Source organism: Lissotriton vulgaris, chromosome 4_1 (genome assembly GCF_964263255.1).
Source record: "Lissotriton vulgaris chromosome 4_1, aLisVul1.2, whole genome shotgun sequence".
Taxonomy (NCBI): domain Eukaryota; kingdom Metazoa; phylum Chordata; class Amphibia; order Caudata; family Salamandridae; genus Lissotriton; species Lissotriton vulgaris.
In genome coordinates, this window is record NC_141691.1 from 495638650 (window position 1) to 495661980 (window position 23331).

The following is a 23331-nucleotide window of genomic DNA, read 5'->3' on the forward strand; positions in this document are numbered from 1 at the left end:
TGTGAAACGCTCTGATACCCAATGGGGCAAGTTCGCGCAATATAAAACACTGAATAAATAAATAAATAAATAAATACTGGGATATTACACTGCCTCACACATGCGCATTAAGCTAGAATGTTGAGCCTTATGGCCTCTCACTAAACAATGTAACCCCTTTTCATCTGTAGGTCAAAGGTAGCATGCAGCACAGTTAGAACACGGCCACAGAATTAATAACTGTCTCCTGCCCAGCTAAACACCAACAAATAAAGAAACAACCATTGTCAAAATTAATAGGACCAGGTTTTTAAAAGTGAATGCGCTTCTGCATTAATTGGAAAATGTATGTGCTTGGCTATGTGGCTGGGTGAGAGACTAAGGGACTTACTAGGATGGCGGGCGGACGTAACCCTAGCGGTGCTGGGACCGGCCGCCAGTGCTGCGGTGGTCCCTCACCAGCAATTTGGATGCCACCGCCACGGTGGCGGTGACATCCCCCATCCAGTACATTGTGGCGGGCGATGCACACAGCACCGCCCGCCACAGGCACCGCGCGGTGTGGGCGGTGGCGATCCGCCCGACATTCTAATAGACCCCTAAATGTGAGAAATAGTAAATGGGTGGAAGAATCCATGGATGGATTAGTGGGTGAGTGACCGCATAAATACATTAATTCGTTTGTCAATGATTGAGGGTGTGGCTTTTGAATGAATGATGAGTACATTGATTGTTGGGTCTATTAGTGCATGGGGAAACAATGAGCACAGGCAAATTATTCATGAATAATTGAGCACTTGGATGAAAGAACCAGTGGGTGAATACATGACTCTAAAAGCAGTATTATGCCAGAATCCCTTTTTGACTTGCAAATCTTCTACCTATGGATTTAAAAAAAATATTTTTACATTTTTATTTTTTATTTTTAAATCATATTGACCCAAAAACGCTGATTGTTACCGGAAGGTTTGAAGGATATCATTACCAATATATTTAGGATCACATCATTTAAAATGTCGGTTTGCTAGAACTGTGCCAGACTGCCCACCCCACCAGTCAAGTCAAGTCAAAATCTTTATTCGAATTTCAGAAATTCATAAAAGCACATCACATTTTTACAAAAATGTTCCATAAAATCCTTATTAAAACTTTACAGGTAAACATTTCAGACTAGACAACCGATGACTGTAAGAATAAATATAAAGCAAAAAAGTCAAGCATTATCCATCATTTTACGGGCTCGAGTAACAAGTCTCAAAAAAGTGCTGGTGCGAAAGATTATTTCTTTAGTGTCCAGGGAGAGCAACATCTGGTAGGACTCCCCCAGAGAAAGGGGTCTATATTTTCTAAAAAATAGAGCTAAAAACCATTTTACATATTTTAAATAATATTTGCAAAAAAAGAAAAAATTTAAATCATTTTGTGTGTTCACTCCATCACAGGGACATGGTATATAATCTATATTTGACCAATATCCGAGGGGAAAACTAAGTAAGCATCTTACAGTCACGCCCTTAAGCGGAACAGGAGGGATCTTTCCCAGTTAGCCATTGGCAAAGTGAGATATAGTGGTAAGGGATACCTGCACAACTCTCTACCCATATAGGCAGAGACTGTAGATTTCTTAGATTCCTTGTTAGTCCTATCTAACTTATAAAGTGCGTATAGTGCTTCTTTTAGATCATTCTCATGTGATGACTCAATTCTAGTTGGTTCTAAGAAGAGATAGCCTTTATTCACACTGCACAAACTCTTATAAACTCCTAAGAGCAGGGAGTATCCATTCCTTTCTCGCACTTTAAGCAATCACTTATGATTTCTTGCGTCAGAGTGGCTGATTTGTTCCTCCAAACTGAAAGCCAGAATAGCGCTGGTCTTGTCCTAGTGAAATCACAAATGAAATGCAGCTTTAATTCCCTATGGAAAATATACTCAGAAGTAGAAATCGGTACGCCCCAAAAGTTTCCTACAAAAACGATTTTCTTCTTTTGGGGTGCATCGATTTCTCGCTAAACCCCATATTTCAGCCCCGTATGTGGCCACTGGAACACATTGCAATTTAAAAAAACTTTAATAGCACCTGTCTGCCTCGGGCGTGGGAGACTAAGGATTGAGTTGATGGCCTTTGAGAACTTGCTCGTGGAGTGGGCCATATGCCCAGTCCACGAGCCGTTTGCAGCAAAGACTATCCCTAAATATGGAAAGGTATGGGTAGAAATTAGTCTATCCGTCCCCACTAAAATAGAATTGACCTGGCGTTTCCCTGGCCCGCATGACATCATATAATGATTTTTTTAAATTCACGCGTAAATCCAGTCCGTCCATATACCGTACAAAAGTTTTAACCAAAATACGCAGGGAGTTTGGAGTGCGGCCCATAAGGACCGCATCATCTGCGTAAAGAAGTACTGGTAATAGTTTCCCATTAACTTTCGGGACGTCAGGAGTCGATTGTTTTAGGGAATTGCTCAGCCCATTATTATAAATGATAAAAAGCAGGGGTGCTAACACGCACCCCTGTCTAACCCCTCTTCCCACCCTGATAGCACCAGAAACCTCCCAACCCATAACAATCTTGACTTGAGCTTTAAGGTCCCTGTGTAAAAATGCCAGGAAATGTACCAGGGGCTCATCTAGCCCATAATCTAACAAAATACACCAAAGTTTAGACCTATTAACTAAGTCGAACGCAGACGATAGGACCATGAATGCTAAATAAACAGGGGACGATCGAGCGATATTATATTTGCCAATAACTAGGTTAAGATTCAAACATTGTTCTACCGTGCCAACCTTACTTCTAAAACCAAGTTGGCATGGGTCCAACATTCCACTTTCTTCTGTCCATTCCAGAACCCTGTTATAAATTACTCAGCCCAGAATCTTCAATGTGTTATCGAGTAATGAGATTGGTCTATAGTTAATTGGGTCAGATCTATCCCTCATTGTGGCTTCAGGTAAACTAATAAAAACATTCAACAAGATCAGGGCACAGATTTCCGCTTTATTTCCACTTTATTATGTCTATGGGTAACCCATCGGGGTCCGGGGCCTTGTTGCCAAGGCTCTGTGCAATTGCCACCTCTACCTCCAATAGCGTAATCTGTAGGCAACAAAGATGACCCTGCACATAGTGATCTGTGCCTTGTAATGGTGCAGCATATATTCTAGAGAAGTGAATCTCCCATGAGTCACTGGAGATGGTACAGCTGACTGGTGATAATTGTTGGCCCATATTTCGCAGGTCCCTAACTGCGGACCAGAATGAGTTACCATTCATTCCCCCAGCTGAATCAGCAAGCACCCCCCAGTGCTCATCCAGGAGAGTGTCCTTCCTTTCTCTAATTGTTATTTTATACATCTTCCTTGCTGTCCTTACATCCATAGGACACCTAAGTTTAGCGGTTAGTACCTTGCAAAAGTTTTTATTGGCTCCTGAGCATTTGTGGTCAAACCATCTCGGTTCTTTATCAACCTTATGCACTGGCACTGACAGGAGGGATCTAAATACAGAGCACAATTTGGTGAAATCCTCAATATTGCTTGAATATTTGCCTTTAGTTGACAGACACGAGGTAATTAAATGCTGGTATCCTTCTATCACAGTCTCAACTATTCTACCACTATCTACTCCTCTTCATTTCAATCTTAGATTATCTTTTGAGGTGGTAATATCCCTAGCCCCATGAAAGGTGGTGTACACAGGGCGGGATGCTAATCTTAATGCCACTATCAGCGGGTTGTGGTCAATCAATCAATCAATCACACACATTTCTAAAGTGCGCTACATACCCGTGAGGGTCTCAAGGCGCTAGCGGGGGGGAGGCTGCTACTGGTCGAAGAGCCAGGTCTTGAGAAGTCTTCTGAAGGCCAGCAGGTCCTGGGTCTGTCGTACGCTGTTAGGGAGAGTGTTTCAGGTCTTGGCGGCGAGGTAGGAGAAGGATCTGCCACCGGCGGGCTTTCCGGATACGAGGACTGTGGCGAGGGTGAGGTTGGCTGAGCGGAGGCTTCGGCAGGTGGTGGTGTGGAAGCTGAGTCGGTTGTTGAGGTATGTGGGTCCTGTGTTGTGTAGTGCTTTGTGTGCGTGGATGAGGAGTTTGAAGGTGATCCTCTTGTTGACGGGGAGCCAGTGCGGATATATGATGTTACCACGCATACGTTTAGCACGCATACCATTACCACGCATTTTTTACAATGCAGGACCTTTTACAACGAGTACCTTTACAACGCATTACACTACAACGCAGATACTATTACAACGCATACCATCACAACGTAAGTATAGGTAAGTATATAATATTTTTAAATAATATTTTAATTAATTATTAAATATTTTATTATTAAATATTTTAATTAATTATTTTAATTTTTATTTAATAATTTTAAAATATATATGTTAAAAATACCCCTGTACCCCAAAACCCAAACCCAGCCCTGAACCCTAAAAAAACCCATGTACCCCAAAACCCAAACCCAGCCCTGAAACCTAAAAATACCCCTGTACCCCAACACCCAAACCCAACCCAAATACCTAAAAATACCCCTGTACCCCAAAACCCAAACCCAGCCCTGAAACCTAAAAATACCCCTGTACCCCAAAACCCAAACCCAACCCTGAAACCTAAAAATACCCCTGTACCCCAAAACCCAAACCCAGCCCTGAAACCTAAAAATACCCCTGTACCCCAAAACCCAAACCCAACCCTGAAACCTAAAAATACCCATGTACCCCAAAACCTAAACCCAACCCTGAAACCTAAAAATATCCCTGTACCCCAAAACCCAAACCCAGCCCTGAAACCTAAAAATACCCCTGTACCCCAAACCCCAAACCCAACCCTGAAACCTAAAAATACCCCTGTACCCCAAAACCCAAACCCAACCCTGAAACCTAAAAATACCCCTGTACCCCAAAACCTAAACCCAACCCTGAAACCTAAAAATATCCCTGTACCCCAAAACCCAAACCCAACCCTGAAACCTAAAAATACCCCTGTACTCCAAAACCCAAACCCAACCCTGAAACCTAAAAATACCCCTGAACCCCAAAACCCAAACCCAATACCCCTGATAAATGTTTTAAAAAAAAGATAAACTTACCTATACTTACGTTTTAATGGTATGCGTTGTAATAGTATCTGCGTTGTAGTGTAATGCGTTGTAAAGGTATTCGTTGTAAAGGGTCCTGAGTGGTAATAGTTTTGTTGTAACTGTATTTCGTGCTAAAAGATGCATGGTAACAGTTACATACCGCCAGTGCAGGCCTCTCAGGTGGGGTGAGATATGGCTGCGTCGGGGACGTAGAGGATCCGTCATGCCTAGGCGTTCTGGATTTGTTGTAGTCGTCTCAGGAGCTTGGTTGTTGTTCCTGAGTAGAGGGCTTTTCCGTAGTCGAGTCTACTGGTGACGAGGGCCTGGGTGACGTTTTTTCTCGTGTCGGCGGGGATCCATTTGAAGATCCTGCGGAGCATTCTGAGGGTGTTGAAGCAGGATGCGGAGACGGCGTTGACTTGCCTGGTCATGGAGAGGGTGGAGTCGAGGATGACCTCCAGGTTGCGTGCATGGTCAGTGGGTTCTGGGGATGTGCCTAGCGATGTGGGACACGAAGAGTCGCCCCAGGCTGATGGGGTGGGTCCGAGAATGAGGACCTCTGTCTTGTCTGAATTCAGCTTCAGTCTGCTGTCCTACATCCAGTTGGCTACGGCCTCATTCCTCTGTGGAGGTTGGCTTTGGTGGTGTGGGGGTCTTCGGTGAGGGATATGATCAGCTGGGTGTCGTCAGCGTAGGAGATGATGTTGAGATTGTGTTGTCGTGCGACGTGGGCAAGCGGTGCCATGTAGATATTGGATTTAGGCCCAGATCTCTGTACTGGGGTGAATGTATGCCATTGTTCTGCATTCTGTCCATCAACTGTGGTTTTTTCATTTGTCACCCCGAGTGGGATGGGTGTGCTCAGACGTGAGTCCCATGCTCTCCACACCACTGGATTCAAGCAAGCCGGGCTGAAGACGACTGGAATGCCAGAAACCGGTCCTCGGAAGCTTGTTTCCAGTCCAGGGAAGGCATGGCTTGGCAGTTCGGGCTGGACTGTTCCCATGAGGCACAGGGTCAGACTGATTTGCATATGGCCATGTCTGAACTGGGGTGGTGTGGAGTGCAAAAAAACGATGGATTTAGGCCCAGATCTCTGTACTGGGGTGAATGTATGACATTGTTCTGCATTCTGTCCATCAACTGTGGTTTTTGCATTTGTCACCCCGAGTGGGATGGGTATGCTCAGACGTGAGTCCCATGCTCTCCACACCACTGGATTCAAGCAAGCCGGGCTGAAGACGGCTGGAATGCCAGAAACCGGTCCTCGGAAGCTTGTTTCCGGTCCAGGGAAGGCAAGGCTTGGCAGTTCGGGCTGGACTGTTCCTATGAGGCACAGGGTCAGACTGATTTGCATATGGCCATGTCTGAACTGGGGTGGTGTGGAGTGCAAAAAAACGATGGATTTAGGCCCATATCTCTGTACTGGGGTGAATGTATGACATTGTTTTGCATTCTGTCCATCAACTGTGGTTTTTGCATTTGTCACCCCGAGTGGGATGGGTGTGCTCAGACGTGAGTCCCATGCTCTCCACACCACTGGATTCAAGCAAGCCGGGCTGAAGACGACTGGAATGCCAGAAACCGGTCCTCGGAAGCTTGTTTCCAGTCCAGGGAAGGCATGGCTTGGCAGTTCGGGCTAGACTGTTCCCATGGGGCACAGGGTCAGACTGATTTGCATATGGCCATGTCTGAACTGGGGTGGTGTGGAGTGCAAAAAAACGATGGATTTAGGCCCAGATCTCTGTACTGGGATGAATGTATGACATTGTTCTGCATTCTGTCCATCAACTGTGGTTTTTGCATTTGTCACCCCGAGTGGGATGGGTATGCTCAGACGTGAGTCCCATGCTCTCCACACCACTGGATTCAAGCAAGCCGGGCTGAAGACGGCTGGAATGCCAGAAACCGGTCCTCGGAAGCTTGTTTCCGGTCCAGGAAAGGCATGGCTTGGCAATTCGGGCTGGACTGCTCCCATGATACACAGGGTCAGACTGATTTGCATATGGTCATGTCTGAACTGGGGTGGTGTGGAGGGCAAAAAAACGATGGATTTAGGCCCAGATCTCTGTACTGGGGTGAATGTATGACATTGTTCTGCATTCTGTCCATCGACTGTGGATTTTGCATTTGTCAACCCGAGTGGGATGGGTATGCTCAGACGTGAGTCCCATGCTCTCCACACCACTGGATTCAAGCAAGCCGGGCTGAAGACGGCTGGAATGCCAGAAGCCGGTCCTCGGAAGCTTGTTTCTGGTCCAGGGAAGGCATGGCTTGGCAGTTCGGGCTGGACTGTTCCCATGAGGCACAGGGTCAGACTGATTTGCATATGGCCATGTCTGAACTGGGATGTGTGGAGTGCAAAAGAAACAATGGATTTAGGCCCAGATCTCTGTACTGGGGTAAATGTATGTCATTTTTCTGCATTCTGTCCATCAACTGTCGTTTTTGCATGTAGATATTGAACAGCGTCGGGCTGAGGGAGGATCCCTGTGGGATGCCGCAGATGATCTTGGTGGTTTTTGAGCGGAAGGGTGGGAGGCGGATGCTCTGGGTTCTCCCGGAGAGGAAGGATGTGGTCCAGGCCAGGGCCTTCTCTTGGATTGCGGCATCGTGAAGGCGTGCTTATAGGGTGCGGTGGCAGACTGTGTCAAAGTCTGCTGATAGATCCAAGAGGATGAGGGCGGCTGTCTCTCCTTTGTCCATCTGGATCCTGATGTCGTCGGTGGCGGCGAGGAGGGTTGTCTCGGTGCTGTGGTTGCTGCGGAAACCGGATTGGGAGGGGTCCAGGATATTGTTGTCTTCGAGGTAGCAGGTTAGCTGTTTGTTGACAATCTTCTCTGTCACTTTTGCCGGGAACGGGAGCAGGGAGATGGGCCGGAAGGTCTTGAGGTCTTTGGGGTCCGCCTTGGGCTTCTTCAGAAGGGTGTTGATCTCGGCGTGCTTCCAGCTTTCCGGGAAGGTTGCTGTCTTGAAGGAGCTGTTGATTGTTTTCTGGAGGTGGGGCGCAATGGTTGTGCTGGCTTTGTTGAAGACGTGGTGAGGGCAGGGGTCAGATGGAGATCCGGAGTGGATGAAGTTCATGGTTTTGATGTTGTCTTCGTCGCTGGCGCTGGACTAGGTGGTCAGGCATCTGGTGGTCGCAGGTGTGGTGGACTCGATGGTGGGTGCGGGGGTGCTGGAGTTGAAGCTGTCGTGGATGTCGGTGATCTTGCGGTGAAAGAAGGTGGCCAGGGAGTCGGACAGGTCTTGTGATGGTGGGATGTCGTTGGTGTTGGAGCTGGGGTTGTAGAGTTATTTCACGATGCTGAAGAGCTCTTTGGTGTTGTGTGCATTGTTGTCTAGGCGGTCTTTGAAGGCGGTCCTCTTGGCGGTCCTGATAAGTGGGCTGTGTGGCTGTCTGGTGTTCGGTTGAGGAGCCATTTCTTCTCCAGCTTCCGGCAGGTGTGCTTGGAGGTCCTGAGGTCTTCGGTGAACCAGGCGGCTTTCTTGTTGGGGTGGTTGGTTGTGGAGGTCTTGTGGGGGGCGAGGGTGTTGGGGCAGTTGTTGATCCACAGTTTGAGGTTGGTCGCGGTGGTGTCTGGGTCGGTGGGGTCAGCGGGTGGTCTCAGGGCGAGGATGGCCATGAGTTGGTCCTTGGTGACCTTGTCCCAGCAGCGAGGTGGTAGCTGTTGGGTGCGGTGGTGTGTGGTGGGTTTCCTGAGGGTGAAGTGGACGCATCTGTGGTTGGTCCAGTGGGATTCGATGGTGTGGTTGAAGGAGGCGTGGGGGCTTGTGGAGAAGATGGGGTCCAGCTTGTGTCCGGCGGCGTGGGTGGGTGTCGTCACGAGCTGTTTGAGTCCGAGGTTGGCGAGGTTGGCGATCAGAACGGTTGAGTTGGCCTCGTTGTTGTTCTCGAGGTGGAAGTTCAAGTCCCCGAGGAGGATGTAGTCCGTGGAGGCGAGGGCCTGGGTGCTGATGAGGTCGGCGATGGTGTCGCTGAACTGTGGTCGTGGTCTGGGTGGTCTATAGATGAGTGTTCCTCTGAGGGTGGTGTTGTGGTCTGTGTGGATCTGGAAGTGCATGTGCTCGGCGGTGGTGAGGGTGTCGTCGGTGTTGGTCTTGACTCTGAGGGTGTCCTTGTGGATGATGGACATTCCCCTTCCCACTCCGTTGGTGCGGTCTCTGCGGGAGATCTTGTAGCCCTGTGGGATGGCTATGGCGATGTCTGGTGCTGAGGTGGTGTTCAGCCAGGGTCTCCGTCAGGAAAGTAACGTCGGGAGCGGTGGAGTCTAGGAGGTCCCAGAGTTCAATGCCGTGCTTGCGAGCGGATCGGGTGTTGAAGAGGATGCAGTGGAGGTGGTTGGTTTCTCTGGCTGGTGATTTGGTGGGCTGGATGCTGGTGAATCTGCAGTTCCGGCAGACGAAGGGCCCTTGTGTGCGCTTCGGGGTGGCCCGGTGGCAGGAGTGGTCTCGTCCGGTGTTGAGTGTGTGGAGGGTGCTGGAGTCGTAGTGCAGTCTGGCGTTGCGAGGGCGCGGGGTCCAGGGTTTCTGCCGCTGGGCGCGGTCCAGGCACGGACGAGCGCAGACGGGCTTACCTTTGGCGGGCCAGCGGCACACCCGCTGCGCGCGTCTGCTGCGCTTCCGCGCGGCGTCCTCCATAAGAGGCGATGTGGGAGGAAGGAGCAGCTGGGAGGCGGGAGCAGGGCGGCCAATGGGCGAGGACAGGGAGACAAAAGGCAAAAGGGGGCCGGGCCACAGGGGAGCAGCGGCGGGGAGGGAGCAAGGGGGGCTTAGAGGGCAGTGGCGAAAGAGGAGTGCCTAAACAGAGACACCAAAACGGCAAAAAACAAAAAGGCAAGTTACAGAAAACAAAAAACAAAAGGCAGGTTAACAGGACAAGTTTGGGAGAAAATACAAAAGAGAATATCAGTACAGCCAAGCAGTCACCAGGGGTGGCGAACCCTCGGCAGCTGCGAAAGCGAGAGGGACACGATACCCGGGCACCCTGGAGGAGCCGTGCGGCGTGGGGAGTGACCCGAGGTCAGGTCACACTCACTGCCGTGTGGCGCCCTCCATAAGAGGCCAAGTGAGAGGGAGGAGCAGCTGGGAGGCGGGAGTGGGTGGCCAATGGGAGAGGGCAGGGAGACAAAAGGCAACAGGGGGCTGGCCGCAGGGGAACAGCAGTGAGAGCGGGGGGGACTTAGAGAGCAGTGCGAAAGAGGAGCGCCTAAGCGGAGACACCAAAACGGCAAAAAACAAAAAGGCAAATTACAGAAAACAAAAAACAAAAGGCAGGCTAACGGGACAAGTTTGGGAGAATATACAAAAGAGAAAATCAGTACAGCCAAGCAGTCACCAGGGGCGGCGAACCCTCGGCAGCAGCGGGAGCCAGAGGGACACGAGACACGGGCACCCTGGAGGAGCCGTGCAGCGTGGGGAGTGACCCGAGGTCAGGTCACACTCACTGCCGTGCGGCGCCCTCCATAAGAGGCCAAGTGGGAGGGAGGAGCAGCTGGGAGGCGGGAGCGGGACGGCCAATGAGCGAGGGCAGGGAGATAAAAGGAAAAAGGGGGCGGGCCGCAGGGGAGCAGCGCCGGGGCGCAGGGGGGCTTAGAGGGCAGTGGCGAAAGAGGAGCACCTAAGCAGAGACACCTAAATGGCAAAAAGCAAAAAGGCAAGTTACAGAAAACAAAATACAAAAGGCAGGTTAACAGGACAAATTTGGGAGAAAATACAAAAGAGAATATCAGTACAGCCAATCAGTCACCAGGGGCGGCGAACCCTTGGCAGCAGTGGTAGTGAGGGGGACACGAGACCCGGTCCCCCTGCAGGAGCCGTGTGGCCTGGGGAGTGACCCGAGGTCAGGTCACACTCACTACCGTGCGGCGCCCTCCATAAGAGGCCAAGTCGGAGGGAGGAGCAGCTGGGAGGCGGGAGCGGGGCGGCCAATGGGCGAGGGCAGGGAGATAAAAGGCAAAAGGGGGCGGGCCACAGGGGAGCAGCGGTGGGCGCAGGGGGGGCTTAGAGGGCAGTGGCGAAAGAGGAGCGCCTAAGCAGAGACACCAAAACTACAAAAAACAAAAAGGCAAGTTACAGAAAACAAAAAACAAAAGGCAGGTTAACAGGACAAGTTTGGGAGAAAATACAAAAGAGAATATCAGTACAGCCAAGCAGTCACCAGGGGCGGCGAACCCTCGGCAGCAGTGGGAGCAAGAGGGACATGAGACACGGGCACCCTGGAGGAGCCGTGCGGCGTGGGGAGTGACCCGTGGTCAGGTCACACTCACTGCTGTGCGGCGCCCTCCATAAGAGGCCAAGTGGGAGGGAGGAGCAGCTGGGAGGCGGGAGCGGGGTGGCCAATGGGCGAGGGCAGGAAGTTTAAAGGCAAAAAGGGGCGGGCAGCAGGGGACCAGCGGCGGGGCGCAGGGGGGGCTTAGAGGGCAGTGGCGAAAGAGGAACACCTAAGCAGAGACACCAAAATGGCAAAAAACAAAAAGGCAAGTTACAGAAAACAAAAAACAAAAGGCAGGTTAACAGGACAAGTTTGGGAGAAAATACAAAAGAGAATATCAGTACAGCCAAGCAGTCACCAGGGGCGGCGAACCCTCGGCAGCAGTGGAAGTGAGAGGGACACCAGACACGGGCCCCCTGGAGGAGCCGTGTGGCGTGGGGAGTGAACCGATGTCAGGTCACACTCACTGCTGTGCGGCGCCCTCCATAAGAGGCCAAGTGGGAGGGAGGAGCAGCTGGGACCCGGGCGGCCAATGGGCGAGGGCAGGGAGATAAAAGGCGAAAAGGGGGCGGGCTGCAGGGGAGCAGCGGCGGGGCGCAGGGGGGGCTTAGAGGGCAGTGGCGAAAGAGGATCACCTAAGCAGAGACACCAAAACGGCAAAAAACAAAAAGGCAAGTTACAGAAAACAAAAAACAAAAGGCAGGTTAACAGGACAAGTTTGGGAGAAAATACAAAAGAGAATATCTGTACAGCCAAGCAGTCACCAGGGGCGGCGAACACTCGGCAGCAGTGGGAGTGAGCGGGACACGAGACACAGGCCCCCTGGAGGAGCCGTGCGGTGTGGGGAGTGACCCGAGGTCAGGTCACACTCACTGCCGTGCGGCGCCCTCCATAAGAGGCCAAGTGGGAGGGAGGAGCAGCTGGGAGGCGGGAGCAGGGCGGCCAATGGGCGAGGGCAGGGAGACAAAAGGCAAAAGGGGGTGGGGCCACAGGGGAGCAGCGGCGGGGAGCGGGGGGCTTAGAGGGCAGTTGCAAAAGAGGAGCGCCTAAGCAGAGACACCAAAACGGCAAAAAACAAAAAGGCAAGTTACAGAAAACAAAAAACAAAAGGCAGGTTAACAGGACAAGTTTGGGAGAAAATACAAAAGAGAATATCAGTACAGCCAAGCAGTCACCAGGGGCGGCAAACCCTCGGCAGCAGTGGGAGTGAGAGGGAGGAGCCGTGCGGCGTGGGGAGTGACCCGAGGTCATGTCCCCAAAGTCTGTTGCATATACCTCAGCCTTTAGTAAACGGTCTGCAAGGCATGGAGACAAGACGATATAATCAATAGTTGAGGAACAATCCCTACCTCTGAAGGTTGGTGCTTGTTGGTTTCTAAGGGTTTGAACCAAATCCATAGCATTACTAAGGATCTGTTCACCAATAAGAATATCTAATTCCAAGCCCCTTCATACTGCTGGATCTGCATGAGATTTGTCCATACCCTGATGTACTGTTGGGACTTTAGCATTAAAGTCCCCCCCTAAAAGAATCCCATTACAGTCATCTGCGCCTTGATGTTTATCTAAATTTGATATAGTTTTAAAAAGCTCAATAAAATTCCTATTTGGAACAGAATAAAAATTAATATTATAACAATTAGTTAGAGGGAAACCCGTCTTTTATATTCCAATATTTGTATATTGGGACTGTTAGTTGGTATCACCTTAATACTCCCTCCAGAAGCTACCCTGATCCGAATAAACAGGCCTCCAAATGCACGCCCAAAATCTGGTTTAGGTGCTGTCAAGCTGAAACAATGGTACCCCTCTATATGTATATCATATGTGGCCCATGTTTCCTGGAACATTATAATGTCTTTACCAGATAATATATGCATCCAGTCTGTATTGGATAATCTTTGTTCAAGGCCTGCAACGTTCCAACTCAAAATATTGAGATCGGGATCATTTATTGTTCTTTTTGGGGTATGTTAGCTCTTTGGTTTTGTAGCATTAGTTGCTAATACTAGTCCTGTGGTACCCTCTACCTGTAGATAATGAGCATCTAAAAATGCTGGGTGTGCATTTATAAGTTCCTGTATGGGTTCCTGGGCTTTTTTCTCCTTCACTGAAATTGTTGGTTGATAAACAAAGTTCTCCCTTATTGAATTCCCCTCATGGCCATTGGCACTGACCAACCTATCCGATTGTCAATCTTGTGTGTCTAGATTAGAGAAGGCCTGTTCAAAACGATTGTAGGTCGGGACATTATATTCATAACTCTCCTGTGTTTGAGAGATAGTTGGGTTATTACATCTGTGTATAGGTAGCGTCTGGGGGTTGCGATAGAAAAAACCCAGGGGTAAGATGTGAATCCCCTCCCTACCCATATGTGTAGTCCCCGCTCTTTCTAAGATTGTTCTAACTATTTCAGGGGACCCAAAATTCAAAACTATGCAGTCACCCCTACTACTTTTATTTGATTTCCCTATACAGGGGACCCTACGAATCATTTTAAATTCATGGAACAAGTGCCCACCTAATCCAATTTTAGTATCTAATAGGTGAAGGGCCCTGTTTTTCAAGGTGGTCCAATGTTCCTCAGAGTTAGGTGGTATTGGCGGTACATTCGAGAGCACAACTGTATAGGGTGTGGACTCAGGGGGTAAGTTGAGATGTCCCTTGCAATAAGCAGCAACCAAACCCCCCTATGCGGATCCTTCTGACCCTGATAAATTCCCCCAGATTTTTACTCCTGCCCCTACGGAGCTAGTTTGTACTGGTTGCATATTAACACTGTTTATTGTGGGAGCCTGTGTGCCCCCATTGGTAACAGCATCATTGGCTGCCGGAGGCATATTTAAATCAGCAGCCAAATGTGCTCCTTGATCGCCCTGAACTGCTGTGCCCCTATTTGATGTTTGGCTGATAGGTGTGGAAAGTTTTTGTTCTATAACATTTAGGTGCGTGTCAATGTCCACAAGTTTATCTAATAGCGGTTTTAACAGCACCATTAACGTCCCTTCCAGTTTTGCCAATATACTGTCTTCCAACTCTACCTGGCAATACACAGTGGGATTAAAAATGTTTGATGTGCTCGGACAAATAGGACTACCAGCAACCACTTCATCTACAAGGCCTTTTTTGCCGCGAGCAGTACCCTTTGTTAGTTTGTTGTACCATAAGTGGAGCGCCACCCGCCTTTCTTTTCCTTTTAATTGCTGGGGCCATGCCCCCTTTCCTCTGTGCTGCGATTGGCGTGTAAACCTAGTCTCAATGGGGGGAGGTGATAATACTAATGGTGGTGCTGTGGTGTTTACAACAGTTGATACAATAGATGACTTGGGTAAATCGTAAATCTTCTAAGATTACCACCAAAGGCTCTAAGGCCTCTTGTGGCATACTAGCCGAGTTACATTTATTTGTCATAACTCCTTTTGCAATGATAGGGCCCCCTTTAGTGGCTTTCATAGAGGCTCTGCGTGTGTCCAGGGAGAGTCTTCTTTGGGTAAGTTCTATTTCGTGTGTCAAGATCGACTCTGCTCTGATGATAAAGGCATCAAGGGTGCCCACAACCCCTTGCCCCCCTATCCCTTTGCGAGTACCTACGCTCATATTTAGCATATTTAGAGCAGATATTATAGACAAACGTAGGGCAGTGGGATACACACATTAATAGTTTTTAGGAATCAAAAGTCACTAACCATGTCCAAGTTCGCTAGTGGGAGGGTCCGTTGGTCAAAATGAAAGATTGGTGGCCTTGCCCTGCCCCTTTCTGCCCCGGACGGCCACAGACGGCCCGCCCTTTGCCCGTGCTTAGCCCGGCTTCGCCCGCGCGCGTCCTGCAACGCGGGAGCTCCGATGTTCTTTTAGGCAACTCCTGGCACGAAATGGGAATGTGGGCAGCGTCCACCCGCAAGGACCCCTGGGAGATGTAGTCTCCCCCCTCGGCGGCCGCGCACTAGGTCAAAAAATGCTGCAGCAGTATGGGAGTCCGGCGCTTCACGTCCTCGCACCTCAGCAGTGCCCCAAAGTGCCTCCAAGGTTCCACGGCCAAGCAAGCATCAGGAGAGCAACAATAAAACAACCAAGTAAGTTTCTGGGCAGCCCACGCTGCGTAGAGCACCCACTTCACCGCAGCTCCGACGTTCTTTTAGGCAACTCCTGGAGCCAAATGGGTGTGTGGGCGGCATTCAGCCGCAAGGACCCCTGGGAGATGTAGTCTCCACCCTCGGCGGCCGCGCACTAGGTCAAAAAATGCAGCGGGGGAGACCAGTGCTACCTGTCCTCGCGCCTCAGCAGTGCCCCAAAGTGCCTCCAAGTTCCACGGCCAAGCAAGCAACAGGAGAGCAACAATAAAACACCCAAATAAGTTTTTGGGCAGCCCACCCTGCGTAGAGCACCCCCACCAGTCGAAGTGACAGGGCTGTGTTCGATTTTACACATGGGCTTAGTGCTGTTCCTAATACCGAGCATCACAGGGTCAGGCAAATATCGCTGCTGTTCTATGCGGATGGTCGTTCGTCAGTACATGTGCCTCAAATTCCATGTGAGCAAATGTGAAGTTTTACATGATGTTAACATAGTGCCATTTCAGTATTGCCCTGGCCATGAGCACCCAGTTATGGTTAAAGGTTCAGTAAATAGCATGCATGTGCAGTGCAGTAAATTGACTAGGCTTGAACAAAGAACAGTGACAGAAAGGTAGATGGAACTCCAACAGTTTAGAAGGCTGTGCTAAAGCCAAGGTAGGAGTGTTTAAAACTAAAGTATGGGTGAGCTTTGAAAGAAAGTGAGTTTGAGTCAGGAGCAAGGTTTAAAAACAAGTGAATATGAGAGAGATAGAAGGGTCAAGGGAGCAGGAATGCATGGTCGGTCGTGACACCCCCAGTGTATGAGGCAGAACAGATTCAATCTTCATCATGTGTAATACAGGGCCAGAGCTTGCCAGGATCCTGCCTTTAAACTCTAAAGTTTACCAATCCTCTATACCCTGCACACCCTATTGGACCAGCCACTCAACATATACACTGGAGCAGCCATGCACCATAAACTGGAGAAGCCCACTGATGGCACGCGGAGTCACCTGCTCAATTACCATACTCACCTGGGCCCATAAACATACACACTTTGAACAGGTAAATCCGGTCGCTTATCATTCACCAATCAGAATTTTAATAATTTAGGACTTTTGCCAATACACTTTGACTTGCCAATCCATGTCACTTGTATTGAAGTCCCAAGGGAGCAAAGTGAGTTAGTACAAATAGGTAGAAAATAACATTTGCATTGTTCAAATAACCACAGACTCGGGAAACGTTTTAACCTCTTTATCTATGTAAATTCTTAAATGTCACAGTCCATACATATGAAATTAAAGCCTTTTCGATTAAGAAGATGTTGATTAAAGCAATTATATGTAGAAAAGTTACAAGATTTATTTTAGGCATTGAAAACAAGGGAAGGGGAGTGAAACATACGATGACATACCCACACAGATTATATTTACCTAGAATGGTATGAAGACCAACCCTGGCCATGGGCTGGGCAAGGAAACATGATTCCCTATAGTTCAGGTGTCGACAGGACAGATTCAGATCAGGACAGGTGAGGAAAATAATCAGGATGGATGCAGGTCATGACAGGTACCCGCAGCTAAGTACAACGCCAGAGTCACACCCCTCTCTGTGGCTAACAGTCGGACCCTGATTGGGTTATCGATCTCCTCTCTAACCCCGATTGGGTTATTGATCATTCTGACAGAGTGTTCAGCCAGCACCTCTGCTCCCGAATCTTCTGACAGAGTGCTCCGCCAGCACCTCTGCTCTCGATTTCCTATAGAATGCATTGGGTCAGTGACAGGTCAGCTATTCGGACAAGTCGGACAATCTAACTAGCTAAGCCTATCTTAGTTACACCATTTTCTACGGCAATGTACCTACCCCCAGTGTTGCAAATTCGTGAATTCCCTCAATGTGATTGGTCAAAAGCAAAGAGAGATCATCTCACCATACCAGTATGAGATCATTTCATTCAAATATTTAAACTTGCGTTCTCTTCTATAAATGTATTTTCTCATGCACTTTTATTCCACCCAACAATGAAATGTTCCAATGAGAAATACAACGTAAAAACATTTTAGCAAGTTGTCTTCGTCTTGGAGGTTCATGGGGTTGTGTTCCCAGGCGCATCGTAGGCTTGATTGTCATTGGCACTAATTCAATGCCATGACTTGAGGGATTGTGAGGTCTTCTGCGCAGATGCAGCCTTTTCTATATGGAGTACGATATGATTACATCAGGTCCAAATACGAGCTCACAGCAAAGTCAAAAAGAAACATGTTTAAAACAAGGAATAAATGAATGCACTGTATACCACTTATCTCTACCCTATTCCCATTACTTTATTTTAACTATAGCATTAATAGTTAAGCAGAACATCACCTTCCCCTATATGCTAAAATGTCGTCTGATGCAATTATTAGTAGAACAAACATGTTGATTAATACGTTACAGGTTATTTTTGAGATGGTTGAATCCAAGCAAGTTTCTTAACATATGAAACCTTGCTCCATCACCACCATGATGCACTCCCGACTGGAACCACTTAAACTATGCATCCTAGTCTGGAGGCACCCCAGAAACGAGCTACTTGTCTCTATGCATTGCAGGCGGGAACCACCTACATTAAACCCAAAACTTGAGCCCCCATCATACATCTCAGATCCCTTCATGCACAGCACGCTATACGCCTCACCATCTGCCACCCCCACTCCTTCAAACACACCATATTGGAAACTGCTGCTTCCTAGTGCCCCCACAAGCTGTGTATTGTTCTCTCCTCCCTGTCGATGCAACAGATATTCATGAGGAATGTGATAGATACCGGTGAATTAAAAATCTGGCACATTACTGGGGTTTCCTGGCTCCTCTGCCGAAGCAGAAACATATTATAATTAAGATCATGCTTCTCCCTCTTTGGAGTCATACAATTACTGTTTACCTGTGCTGTGAAAAGGAAACACTCTAGACATCATGAATGACAGTTACTTGCAATCAATCTCTAAGAAATATGAGATGAGGAATACGAAAATTATACTACTACAAATAAAGGCTGAGTGTGCCGAATTTAGGCCTCTTCTTAGCATGAATCATATAAACTTGAGTGAGGCAATTAAAGCTGTCTTTAGCCAGACCTAATAGGAAATACGAGGCAATGGCGAAAGCTTCTAAATGTTTACATCGCATGGCAAAAGGCATCCCTTGAGATGTCAACCCTTCCAATATAGGTGAAACAAAACATGAACATGGATAATACTATAGCACTTTAGTGCGGACAATAGGCAACAAGACAGCCTCAATTTTATGGGGGCCCAACTTCAGCCTCTCTTCTTTGAACATGGCCTTCATTCCCACCAACCTTTGGCTGACAGGTAAGCCAGATCCACTTCTATGTTCCCACAAAATATGAGGTGAAAGAATTTGATCAAATATGCAAAAATAAATAAGAAGACAATCAAAACTGAATCAAAAAAGTCTAGTTATTTAAAAAGCAAAAATAAAATGATCCGTCTACATCTAGAAGGAATTTTTTAATTTTTAAACTATTAAAAATGAATGGTAACGTCTAACAAGATCCTTTCTGCTAGCTGACTCCCAGTATTGGAAATTGGTTATTAGTTTGAGAAGGGGTATCCAAACCAACTTAATAAACATCATCATATTAGGCTTAATATGGTTCTTAGAGAAGCTTTGCTCTACCCCTGGTAGCTATGTCAGAAGCAGTAGACAATTTCCCTGAGAAATGCGTGTGAGATTCAAGCAGTGCTAGTCAAGGAAACAGCTCAGCAAAATTCACAAACCAGCATAGATTTATAAGGAAAATCGTAATGAGAACACAGCGCAGCAAGGGAAGTTCCTGTGCTTTGTTGCATGAAAGGGAGGGGGCGGAACTGCGCCATATTTACAAAGATATGGCTCAGTTCTGCTCTGCTACCAATGGCACAAGGCTGCCACTATCAATGCAGGCATCCTTGCGTCATGTCGCAAGGGTGCTGGCATTGTAGTCAAGGATAACTTCCTGCACTAAAACTATCCTTTGCAGCTATTTCCACACAATGCAGCACACATGCAGAAAGGAAAAAAACAAGGAGAAATTAAGATATGTCTCCTTGTTAGATCATCCCCGGTTAGGCATACCATTTTGGAGGAAAGCCATGTTTACAAGTCTTTGCAACTATGGTTTTGTATCCAAATACATGAGTAGATGCATGGAAACACTCAAGTTTCACCCATGTAACCCCTACCTGACAACAAGGTATTGCAAAGCATTTTCTTGCAAAGTCACACAAACTGGGCTTTCGTGGCTTTGTTAACCCCCCAAATAGATTTTGCTTCTGGCTGCTCCAAAAAAAATATGCAACCCCAACAAAAAATCTTAATAAATCTGCCTTCAAGTGTGTTGCCCTCTCACAGTTTTTATCTTGGGCCGGAAAGTTAATAACAAAAAAAAACATTTTGTGCTGTTTTGTGTCACTTTATTGATGCAAATATGGCACAAAGGGCTTCATTACGTGGGGCGTGGCTGTCTCCTGATTGCCCTATTACAAATAGGGCGGTTGGACCTCCATTGCCCTTCCGCAGCTGCCAGAGAACCACCGTTTCCTGGCAGTAGTGCGACGGTGTAGAGGCAGCAATATCTGCCACAATTTTCATGGCAGTTCTTCCTCCATGAAAACCGTTGGGCAGAGGAACGAAAAGGGGCCCTAAAGGGCCCCCTGTTGCTTCACATCATATGGATGCACATGGTGGGCACAACATGTGCCCCGCTGGATGCATGCACACCAGTTCCGCGACAGTCCCAGCAAGCATATGGATGCCACTACTAAACATGGGCGTAAAATCCGTTCCGTTTGCGGATTTTGCGGATTTTTGGTAAATTCGCAATCCGCGAACTCTCGCGAATTTACCGAAAATCCGCAAATTCGCACGCAGCGGATTTTTTTTCTTAGTGATACAATATTGCGGCGTGCGGCGTTCACTTACCGCCAGTCAGCGTTTGCCGAGTTGTTTTTCTCGATATTTTGTGAGTGCTGCGCCATTTTGGATTTTACTGCGGGATCCCGCAGGAGTTTGGCGACGCATCGCGAGAGTTCGCAATTGCGAACATGTAGGTGCGGCGGGCAGCAACAATCTCGCACTCGCGAAATTACAAAATTTGCAATTCTGCACAAGAAATCCACTAGCAAGCAGCATAGGCCTTCTGAAAATGATGATTTTTATCAGAATAACTCCTCAGGTTGACATTTGCCTGCACTTTTTTGGATTTTAGGCCTTTTGACTTTCTTTGGATCACTTTTGGATTAGAAATCAACTTTCACAAGTAAGTTTGTTTGGGACTTTACAGTTGCGGTACTGCAGAAAAACGAGTTTTGCAAAACTGAAAGCACTCAGCAGGTGCAAAAGTTCACTCATCATTAGTAACCATTCCCTGTAGTACTTCCTGAGGGCCCCTCCAGAGTTCAGTTGCCTATGTTTGTTTGGGGCATTACAGTTGCTGTTCTGCAGAAAAACGAGTTTTGCAAAACTGAAAGCACTCAGCAGGTGCAAAAGTTCAAACTCATCATTAGTAACCATTCCCTGTAGTGCTTCCTGACTGGGGCCCCTCCAGAGTTCAGTTGCTAGTTGCAACAATTCTATGACCCTGCTCTGACCCTCACAGCAGGCTCATAGAATAGCTCAAGTAGGCCACAAAAGTCCTGGGAAAAAAAATTGCACTGCAACAGAAAGCAAATTACAGATAAGGAAGCAGGTGCCAGACTGGAATTTTAAAACAGTGACACATTAATAAATCAACCCCAAATTCATTCATGTCAGTTGAAGCAGGGCAGGTGTGCTTGCTTTCCCCCCCCATAATCTACAGTGATGAACGAGAGGGTGGCATTGATGTACCAGAGGGTGGCATGGGTGAAACAGGGTGGCAGTGGTGAAACAGAGGGTGCTGTGAACCTGTGATGAATGAACCAGACGTAGAAACAACATAGTCGCGACCGTTGCGAGCCGACAAGTAAGTTCGCAATTGCGAACTGGTACAAAACCCTCGTGAACTGGCAGAAACCCTTGCGAACACAAAAAAAATCCGCAAATTCGCGAGAATTCACGGATTTTGCGGATTGCGAGTTCGCAAATACGCAAATTCACGAACGCCAGATTTGCAAAATTCGCCCTTGCTTAGCCACTGCACTGCAGCAACACCGCCAGGGAACGGCCGATTCCTGGTGGCTGTGGCAAGGCTCTGGCATTCTCATCAGCGAGTCATAATCGTGCCATCGGGAGACCACCACACCCCACGAGCTTGGTGGTCAGTGGTGTACCTGACTCGTAATCAAGGTCTAAGTGATTACACAATTTTACCAAATCTACATGGTTATAAAAGCATATAATGTTAACGCGCTATAAGTAAGCTGTCTTAAATTTTTTACTAATTAAATCTATGCTAATATTATCTGAAAATGGGAGTGTTTTCTATAAGCTTAAGCAGCTAATCAAGTCACTTGATACCGTAGCAAACTATCCGAATTGATCTTACACATCCAACATGATAAGACAATCTGTAAATTAAAAGAAATGTGCCTGAAAGAAAAACAAAATGTAAGATCCCCAACAACCTCTAAAGGGTCATCAATGAGGGGATGGCGGAATTGGGATTAATTGATGTGTGGGGTCATCGCAATGCAGATAAACTGGAGGGCACAAAAGTCTCCTCTGCACATGGCAGCTGGTCCCGGCTGGATTACTGGTTACTGAGCCAGAGTGCGGGGGACTGGTTGTCTGGGGTTGAGAGGCTGTCCCGTACACTCTCAGATCACAATCCTGTGCTACTTTCTTTACATGACCCGCAGATCATCTACCGCTCCTTCACGTGGCGCTTCCACCCGGAAGCGCTACTCCATCCATTATACACTACGACAATTCAAGAGGCAATTGTGCAATGTTTTGATACCAATAAAGGCTCAGGAACCAACGCTATGACCCTCTAGGAGGTGTTTAAGGCCACCATCTGGGGCTCCTGCATTGGCACGACTGCTGGCATACTACGTGATTTACACGGGCAGCTGGTCAAGGGGGAAGCCAACCAGCAGAGTCTCGAGAGGCACTATGAATGTTCGCCTTCCGATCAGACACTGGCAACTATCAAAGAATCCATTTTAGAATACAATAAGCTCACTGAGGAGGAAACAAGGTACATATCTGGATCCCATGTGGCCCGTGCGTATGGTGAAGTTGGGAGACCAGGACACCATTTGGCTACTAAAAATAAAACGTGTGCAGACAGAAACATTATTACTAAGATCACCGCGATAATGGCCAGGATCATTATACCACTCCGGATATTGTAACACAGTTCAGGGACACATATGCAACACTATACACATCACATGGGGGGGGCTGACACCCAAGAGTTAGATGCATATCTATTGGATGTAGCTTTTGAGTGGCTCTCGGACGGGCAGAGGGAGTTCCCTAGCCAACCCGTCACCAAAGGTGATATACGTGGCGATTAAAACTCTCCCAAACAATAAAGCCACTGGACCTGATGGATTCGGCTGTGAATTCTATAAAGAAAATTATGTGGAATTAACCCCATATCTCCTAGAAATGTATGCTCAAGCCTATGAATCCCGAGTATTGCCCTCAACTCCTTGTGAGGCTTTAATTATTACCCTACTTAAAAAAGATTAACCACTGTCTTGTTACGACTACTTAAGGCCGCTATCACTTATTAATACGGATGCAAAAATTCTGACCAAAATTCTGCCCACCAGGCTACATCCCCTCATGCCGAAACTGGTCTTTTCAGACCAGTCCGGGTTCATCCCCACCAGGTCCACTTCTCAAAACCTGCGCACGCTCTTTGCCATGTTTCATATACTCGACCCCGGACTACAGGCAGCAGCTGTGATGCTAGATGGAGCCAAAGCCGTTGATTTCATCGAATGGGGGTATCTATTTCAAATTTTGCGACAAATGGGGTTTCCACCTAGTTTTATCAGCTGGGTGCTCCTA